The sequence below is a fragment of the Cariama cristata genome, unplaced genomic scaffold (genome assembly GCF_000690535.1).
Source record: "Cariama cristata isolate BGI_N322 unplaced genomic scaffold, ASM69053v1 scaffold4725, whole genome shotgun sequence".
NCBI lineage: Eukaryota > Metazoa > Chordata > Aves > Cariamiformes > Cariamidae > Cariama > Cariama cristata.
Window position 1 is genome coordinate 5844 of NW_009618008.1, and position 9837 is coordinate 15680.

The 9837-nt window shown below is 38.1% G+C and overlaps 1 long non-coding RNA gene across 1 annotated transcript in view; it reads right to left on the reverse strand.

The window, feature by feature from the left end:
- Window positions 1-384: 384 nt before the first annotated feature.
- Window positions 385-9837, reverse strand: part of LOC104162047 — a 43300-nt gene continuing 33847 nt past the window's right edge. The window contains exon 3 of the long non-coding RNA XR_696454.1: window positions 385-567. This is a non-coding gene — a long non-coding RNA (uncharacterized LOC104162047). The remainder of the gene's footprint in view (window positions 568-9837) is intronic.

Sequence of the window (9837 nt, forward strand, 5' to 3'; positions counted from 1 at the left end):
GAATCAGTGCTCACATGTTGAGAGCTATGTGTCAATGTATGGACAGTTTTCTCCCTGGGAAGTGTTGGGAGAAATAGCAGAACATGATGCAGAACATCTTGGGAACTCCAGTACAGGGCAGTGAGGGCAGAAAAGAAATAATTTCCATAGCCTGTGGCTACTGCTAAGAAATGCAGGAAGGAAAGAAGCATGCATGGAAATACATCTCTATCTGTGGCTGTATTCTCTCAAGATAACTGTATGATGACTATTATTACTGCTGCAGCTGCTACTACTGATACTACTGGTAGTATATAAATAGTCTACTTAGCAAGAAAAGGTCAGCAAGTAGCTCAAAAGTTAATGCATTTTTACCTGCCTGAAGTTCTGTCTAGGAAAAAAAAAGTATGGCAATTCTTGTATTAATTAGAGAGAATATGTGAACAGAACAGCTGCTCCTGGGCCTCAACTGTGCACCATCAGCCCTGGGGATACAGTATTCACAAAGGATGAATATTTCCTCAGAGAGACAATTCTTTCCACTCTACCATTTTTTGTGGCCTTTGACTCATATTTTTATTTGACATCCTCTAAGTCCCAAAAAAGAAAGAAAAACAGAGCAGTTTTACAGAAAGTCCCAACATGCTTTTTTTTTATGCATCAGTTCATGGAGTCACAGTCATCTAGTAAGATCAAGTTTCTCCCTCTCTCTTTCTCAAGCTACACTTGATGGTTTTGTTATTTTCAAGATAATTAAACAGAGAAATGGTAAGTCTTGCTTTAAAATAGTTTTCATAAGTTTCTTAGGAATCTTTCTACACTACTAAATACAGGCTCTTCACAATTTACTTTTTAAGCTGCTTTCAAGTCAAAGATCATTACCTGTATCTCAAGTTGTTAAGTAGCATGGGAGAGGATGGTGCTTTTTGTTTAGACTTTGTGTAAACATATGTGACAGAATCTAACTAAACACATGGAGAGAAGGCCCTTAGCAGATGGCTTCAATTAATCACTAACCTTCCCAGGGTCTGATTAGAGTGGGAGGAGCCCAAGGCTTATACAAACCCACTTCTCTCCCCTTTACCCCTCTTTTCATTTTACAGGGAAAACAGAAAAGTGATGTTTAAGATGTTGAAGAAGGATATGCTGTTACGGGAATATCGGGGGTGGGGGGTGAGCAGGGAGCTGATTTAGGATGGGCCAGGAAACTTGTTTTTCTAAGAACGTTATGAATTTGTAGGAATGAAAGAACTTGTGAGGAAATAGTCGAAGAGATCTTGGCTCTGAATGCTCATACCCAAATTTTAAGGACTGTTGCATTACTGCAGTTCTTTTTTCTCTATTTTATGTTGTGGTCTGGCCCCTCTGATCCATGAAGCAATAGCCTGGTGACATCTGGTGTTAATGGTGGGATGTCCGGGGGGAGAAGGAGGGAGAGAGGGACAATGAGAGGGAAGGATGTGAGACAACAGGACTCATTTAGGAGGCTGGAGTAAAGATGCATGTTTCTACTTTCCTTCAAGGGACAAAAGTGGGTAAGAAGTGAAGGGCAATGTAGGTCAGAATGATGATAGCCCTATATTCCATTATTAGTAATGGAGAAGGAGTTTTCCCTGGTTTTCTTGTAGGTATGTGGAGTTTCTAAAGCTGGAACAGTTTCACAATGCCTCTACTTCAGCAATAAATATCTATGCTACTCGATACCTAGAAGCCTTTTCTGTAAGAACTATAAAAAGGCATCAGGTTATTGTACCCTTGGTCTCATTATTTGCTTGGTTGGTATGTCAGAAGAGATTATAACTTGCCAGAGGACAAACTTTAAGCTCATGAAATGATTCTCTTGAGACAGAAGTATAAAAATCACTCCATACCCTCCTTAGACAGCCTTGCAGAAATGTTTAATCTAACACTGAAATGCATGCTGTGAAAATTCATTAACAGCACAGGATCAGACTAAGATGAATGGCTGCTATTTTAGTTTCCCTATAGGGAAGTAAGTGCCCTAGGCACCAATGGGTTTTTCACCATTTGAACATGCTATGGTTGATGAATGCAAGGCCCACTGTGTATTATAAGAGAAACCTGGGAAGATAAGGCCAAACCACTAGAGGGAGTGGCTAGTTGTATTTTGCAGATGAGATCATCTGGCAGAAATGAGAGAACTAGCCCAGAGAAATCCAGGGAGGCCTGGGAAGGAAAAGGAAAGGCTATTCAAGAACAAAACAAAACAAAAGTTTTGCATAAGGTAAAAAAGTACCACACAGTACTCTTGTTACTGTCTCAGGAAATTTGACTCAGGTGATTAAATATGTAAGTGCTTCTGCCATGCTGAAGGTTAGTCCAGAGACATATGACACAGCTGTGCATGAAAGACTCTGCAAAATAGGCAACAAATGTAAAAATGTTATGAAAATTGCAGAGTCTTACAGGAAATCTCAGCAGACTGTCAGGATTCAACATACCTCAGAAAATATAGGTATTCCAGAAAGGTTCTGGAGAAGTCCAATATATTTGCAAATGCTGTTTTTATGGAGAACTGGACACAGGCCAGTTACGGAGCTTTCTAGTAACAGAACTTCAAGGGACTTGGGGAGCTGCTGCTAAACTAAACCCCAACTTTATCACTAAAGACACTTAGATTGTGTTGACTACAGCAGTACTCTGGAGGAACTTCCCTGGGTTGCAAATAAAGTAATGGAGTATGTGGAACTGATCTGAGAACATACTTTTGAACTCATACTAGGGGAATGTATTCCTGTAGACAAGCAGAATATAAAGCCTTAGTATAAGCACCTTTTATGTACATCAAAGACTCAAAAATGTAATTTGTCTAACTGGGACTAGAAAGAAAATCACATTCATAACTGTCAGGCTTATATAGAGCCTGTGCGTAGGGCAATCTCAGCTTTGAAATTATACCCAGTAATGATAACTGCCTCAGCATTTGCAGGTATCTTAAAAAAAACAGGAAATCAGCAGAGACACCCAGAGAAAGCACTAAAGAAACCTATGATCAGAGCATTGTCAGAAGGAAAAACTATACACAATCAGAAATAAACTAAAGGTTAGAGTTCTTAATTTTATGATTGTTGACAATTCCTCTGCTTCTACCACTTCTCCTTGTACTACAGCTACAAAATACTCTTTGTGACTACTCTTCTCTGCAGTCTACATTCTTCCTTGTCATTGCTGCTGTCTCTACCCATTTTTTCTGCGATTCCTCCCAGTTGGCCTTTTGACTTTCAGCTTTCTCCATTTTCAAATCCCAGCTGTAAATGGATCTTCTTTTCCCTGTTTGTTTTGTTTCTCCTACTGGCTCTGCTGTTTAACTGCAAATACTATTTTAACATGAATGCGTGCCAAAAATACATTGCGAAGCTAAAAAGGGTCTTCCAAGTAAAAGGAGGAATTCTCAGGGAAATATAATGTATCTCCAGTAAACTAATTGTTTTTTTCAACTCTTACATTCTTCCATGGAAATGCATGAGCCAGTTACAAAAATGTTTTTATTTACTTAAAAACTCTAATGAGATCTTTGGATCCATTAGAGACATAGTATGAATCTATAAGCACTTAATAACACAGCCACTCATAGGGAAGCTAAGAGAGAATTTGACGTGTCAGTTTGTACTTTGAAGCCATTATGATGGCTTAACAGATATAGTTATACTCATTTTGTTTAAGGAGACATTACGGATCATGTGCAATTATTAAGTCTCAAATCTTAAGAGGCTACAGTGCTTCCTTGTAGTTTACGAAAGTTGAAATTACATTCTCCTATAGCACGCTTTCAAATCTGACGACACAGAAATTAGTGGAGTGGGAATTAATGATGGCAATAGAGACAGAGTGGTCTGGATCACTTATGAAGGTGAACCTATTTAAGCGGTGTGTTTGTAATACAATTTTATATAAAATCATACACAAAATTATGCATGTAGGACTGAGAATGCAAGGCATAAAATGAGAGAAAGTGTCCAGAAACACAGTAATGGTGAAGTGGATTTAAGATGTAAGGTAGAGAGTCACCTACAACTTCAAGAAGACGCTCTATGAAGCCATATATTATTTTTTCATAGTTAAGCACTGGGATAGCAAGACAAGTGGGTTAACACACATTTTTTACTCACAGAAATGATACTATTCCTGGAATGACATGCACATGCGCCTAGGGTGTTGATGTTTCAAAAATTATGCTCTTTGAAAATGAGCAATCAGACCTTGCTGCTTGTTTTCTGAACCACATGCTGGAAACACAATTTACAGTGGTTCTTAACAACAAAAAATTTATTTTATCTAAGAGGGTAAAGACATGACTTGATTGCGCCATGCGAGTAACTCAACACAGACGGTATTTTTGAAGGGGGAACATTTCTTCAATCTAGTAGAGAATGGCCTAACAAAAGAATAGAGCAAGATAAACATGCAACTACAAGGTCTAAGATTTTTAATAGTTAAACACTAAGACAATGCTCTTATAGATGTGACTCTTTTACTAATCTGATCTTTTACCTAATATATGTATGTTTTACTGAAAACCTACTGCAGCTTAATTAGAAATTCTGGGCTTGTGATTGCAGATTACTAGTTGTACTGATTATTGATCAAACAAAATGATCATACAATCCTCTGCCATATCTGTGAAATGAATCAACCAAGGGAGTTCAGATCCAGATGCCGGCTTCTGTGAGACTAAAGAGCTCTGTGTCAGAACTCCACAGAAGCCTCAGTAAGAAGTATGATCTGGGAGAAATAAATTTTTTTCTGCCATTTAACTGCCTTCAAATACTTTGAGAGGGAGTTTCAGTGTCTGCAGCTAGGTGCTGCTTTAAATATAAGCGTATCTTGAGTAACTCCACTCTAAATACGCACAGAAACATTAATTACTTTGAATAAAGCTCAATTAAATACGCAAAGCAATAATATCAAAAGGGAATTGACATGACACATTCACAGGAGGTGATGTTTTGAGGTTTCTCCTCCTTTGACCTTTACATTTAGGAGTGGGTCACAAAAATTTTTGAAAAAATAATTTTTTGTTACTTCTGGAGCAAAATCTAGAAATTTTACTTGATGAGCATCTCTGTGCATAGGTATGGATTGTTTTAAAACAGAAAAATACAAGTTTATGTGGTTGCTGTGCTATTTGTAGGAAAGATAAAGATCTAAGGAAAGCAAGAAGAACGTTGGTTTTGTTTTTATAACATTGGTGCTGCATAAAATAAATAAGGCTTTGGTATTGATTCAACTGAAGTTCCATTTCAGAGTTTTGTTACAGACACCCTGGTCAACTACTGTATAGATCTAGGGTTTGACATAAAACAGTCCACAAAACCAACTAAAAAGTAATCACAATGTAGTAACAGGCTTATTTAAACACAAAGTTTGGGCCAGTTAGCAGCCAATTAATGTTAGCTTGGAGGACACTGAAGAAATCAACAAAACTTTTAAGTACACGCTTAAGTTTAGGAATATGCTTAAATCTGTCCTTGATCTGCAAAGAATTCAGGTGGATGTCTAATTCCAGTGAGGTGCATGACACCTAATCATGTGCCTGTGTACTTTGTTGCACAGCATCTCAGTAACAGCACCATTGCAAGTAGCCACTTTATTATTAAAGATTTATCTTTTTATTTCTTATGAACAGCCAAACCACCTTTTTTTCCTGTTCAGGCACCTTCTCTCAGTTAACCTATCATCTTTTGACTTATGTATGCCAGGATTTAATATGGATACAAAGGGTAAAATAAGAATATAGGTGAGAACTTTTCAATTCACAATAAATATTTTATTTGATTGCTCTGTATTTTTCACCCTGCCTCTGCTCCAAAACCAACACATGAATCAAATTAACAACTTGATGCAGCATGACGATAATCACAGGGTTGCTAAAGAAAGGAGAAATGGGGGAAACCTGCTCAATGCTGTCATTCCATGCTTTATGTTTAATTTGAGCTTTCCTATTTGAACCAATTTCCTATTTGAATTTCCTGTTTACAACTGCCTAGAAGAAAAATGGTGATGACTTCGAAATTTTTTTTATCTAAACACATATACAGACATGAAAATTATTCCTGTCCTTCCCTATACAACATAACTGCATGAGGAGATCCCTGCCGCTTACTGCCTGCCTGGAGGCAAGACGATTCATAACCTGTTTCATTCACAGTCACACTCATACGTACAACTTCTACCTGTTAAGTGGCAAAAAGAGATGCATGGCTTAGCCTTATGTTTATTTTTCTTATTAGATTGTGGGATAAATCTTGTGTGTGAGTCTTTCAAATGTTGAGACAATCTAAGACTTTTTCTAGGGCTTGGCAAAGTAACAAACCAAGCTTACAAAGTGGTTTTGGCCACCCTTGTAGATTCATTCACCGAGAATATCTACTGAATTAGGCCTCAGAATGTTTCAGTGGTAATAGTTTACACAATGTATAATATGGCCTGAGGCTATCAGCATGTTTGAAGTCCCAAACAATATCAAAGCTGCTTCGCACAATGCAGTCAATACTTGAAACTCTGAATACTGCAGAAGAAGCAGCAGCCAGACATTGTGAAAGCAGAGCGCATGCCCAATGTGAGTGGGCTTAAAAGACAGGAATTTTTCAGATTTTTGTTCTCTCTCACTGGTCAGTATCATGCAACTTCCCTTAACGGGAAAAATGGGTCAAAGTTATGGTGTGTTTAGGCAAACATTTTCAAAGGACAGACATAAAATAGAACAATAGTTTCACTTTCACAATACTTTCCTCCTCTTGTGTAGTATTTCATCACCAATATAGAGTGGGAGCAGACGGAAACTGCAGGAGACAATGTTTTAAAGAGGAAAACCATATGAGGGTAGCAAATACACCTAATAATGAAATAAAATCTAAGAGAGTAGACACCCTAAATTGAGTGTCAAGATCCTCAAGAAAGCTGAACTGATCTAACTTCTCAGTGTTGTCAGAAAAGTTAATCCTGCTCCCTCTTCCTTTATCATTTTTGTCTCTGCTGTTCAGGTAGTCGTGAGAGATGATGCAAGATGCAAGGGATGGGGACAGGATTGAGAAGCTGGGGCAAAGATACTGTAGGTGGTAGGGTGTAACACACAGAGCCTCGACCTTGTCTTTGGTGTCTTGGAAAAATTCATCATCAGACGAGGGCTCTGAGGAAGTCTTGAGACACAAATTAAGTGGGCTACAAGAACTCAGGGATTTTTTCCAGAATCATGTTTTCTGTAAGCAGACTGACTCTTTAGCAAGATATAAGGGCTGTAACACTTTCTAAGTAGGCTGTATTAATTCCTCTATCCACATTTCAAATCATGTAGATGGGGACTTAGTTAATCAAGGATATATGGATTTCAGTGTTTCCGCAGCTGGGCGAATATAAAGCCCATTCAAACACTGTGCCTGAAAGCTTGAACTTAATAAACGTTCCTCAACAGTCTACTTGCAGCCTGACCAGGAGACTCCTGATCAGCCTCCTCCTGATTCAACATTAAACCTGGATGTGGAAGAGTACATGTAAGTTGAACAAAGAAGAAGTTATTCAACCTCTTTGTAACTTCAGAAACATTTATTCTTTGCTTAACTTGTCTTTATTTTTTTCTAAACGGGATTTCTAGCTCCCAAATGTAATCTTGCAACCAGGAGCTGATATTCATAAAAACCAAAATACCATCTCCCAAGCAGTAGTTCACTGTTTATTAATAAATCGTCTTATCTGAAAGACACAGAAGAGGAAAACCCCACTATACACCTAATGCTTAGTCTCTCATGTATATTTATATCTGCCTTTCCTTAGGCTTCTGTGCTTATACTACTTGGGTTTAACACAGTTTTGAATTGTTTTCAAAACTGAAAATAACTTTCTTTGTTCTGTTAGGAATTCACATGAAAATAAAGACAGGGCAATTATATGCTTAAATGGCATGCTACTCATGGATTAGAGGCCTGTAATGCAATAGAAAGGGTAAGACAAAAGTGGTATCAAGACCATAAAAGATTCACACTTGCACATCTTGGGGCTGTCTCAGGCTCTTCCCTCCCGCACACTTCCTCCCTCTAACCACCATGCATTTCTGCTGTTTGCTGGAAACGAGTTTATTTTGAAACAGCCAGTGTTTAAGTTTTTGCAGAAATTGTAACCTCCACAGCAAAAGAGCAAGCACAGATGTTGCCTGTATTGCTCCACCTTAGAATTGGTGTATTTTGCAAAAAGCGCTACTGCTTCTCTTTGAGGAGACTTGGGGTCTTGCGCTGACAGGGTCTCCTGTATTCAATGACTGAGTTCAAAATGATCACTTAATTTTTTAGGTTAATTTTCATCAAAACTATATATAAAAGTCATGCAGATGTGTAAACACATGGTGGACTTCTCTCCAAAACGGCACTGATGGAGTTTGCTATACTTTTAGTCTCCTTTGCTATCTGTTTCTTGCTTGGCTAGAAGAAAATCCTCTTCACAGGGCTTGCACAGCAGATGTAACTCACAGCAGAGATTTCATGACATTAGAAGTAGCTACAAGCAATGCCAAAGATCACAGAATCACAGAATGGTTTGGTTGGAATGGACCTTAAAGATCATTTAGTTCCAACCCACCTGCCATGGGCAGGGACACCTTCCACTAGACCAGGTTGCTCAAATCCTCATCCAACCTGGTCTTGAACACTTCCAGGGATGGGGCATCCACAACTTCTATGGGCAACCTATTCCAGTGCCTCACCACCCTCACAGTGAATGAATCTGCATAGGTTGACCTGCATCTAATGAAGTGGTGCAGAACACACTTCATTGAATTCATCCTCACTGTGTTTGCTTCTTCTGTTGGCTTTTTTTTGTTATTTTTGTTTGATCGTTATTTTTTTGTTTAAGCATGGCTGAAAAAGGAGCATGAATTAAGGAAAAAAGAGAGCCAGCAAGAACTAAGGTCCACTGCATATCTGTAATTTTAGTCAAAACATTCGTTCATGTGATAAACAGGAAGACACGTTAAAGCATGGATGCAGACATCAGCAAAGCTGGAGTTTTGATGTCCCCATTCTCATGGTATCCTATGTCATATGGCATCTGCCTTCAGTAAAGAGGGGCATAATGATATTTAAAGACTGGTATGAGACCTAACATCCTAGAGCTAAATAGTGGTTCTCCTATTTCTCCTTTGCAAGGGACACTACACAGATCAGGTTCTCCTCTGTACAGAACGGTTACAAAATTGCCTTACAGAAGCACCACACTACTTTTTGTTCCCTGACTGGGAAGTAATATAGCTACTGTTTCTGTCAGAAATTTATAGAAGTCTCATAGGTTATGAGTTTGCTTCTTACGAGGGAAAACTGAACATGTTACAGCAGTGCATTCTTTCGCAATCAGACTACAAGACAGGCAAGCTTCAGAATCAATTCTTCTATACTGAGGCTGTGCATTTCTGATCATTTTGGGGTTCCTGATGTTCCTGCAGTGCTCTTTATGTGAAAAAAAGCTATAAAATATTAGTTAAGTAGATACAATATTTAGCAATCCCTTTTCCTGAAGTATCCGTAATTTTAGTATGCAAACAATAGCAAAAAAAATACATAAAGTGAGTGCTTGAAACAAAGCAGTATTTTTTACAATTAATTAAATTACCTCTTCCTTTTTCAGTAACATTAATAGAGTACTCAGTATTGCACAATGAAAGAAATTGTTTTGCTATTTGATATTACTTGATTTTGATTAAAAAACTCTGAAAAGAGGGTAACTAACTAAGCAGTTGCTCTTGGAAAACTGTTCTTAGAAAGTAATGGTGAGCAAATTCCTTCTCCTTTGAAAGGAGAAAAAGTGTACTTCCAGATAAGTATGTACCTCAGTGTATACAGGAATGTTTTTACT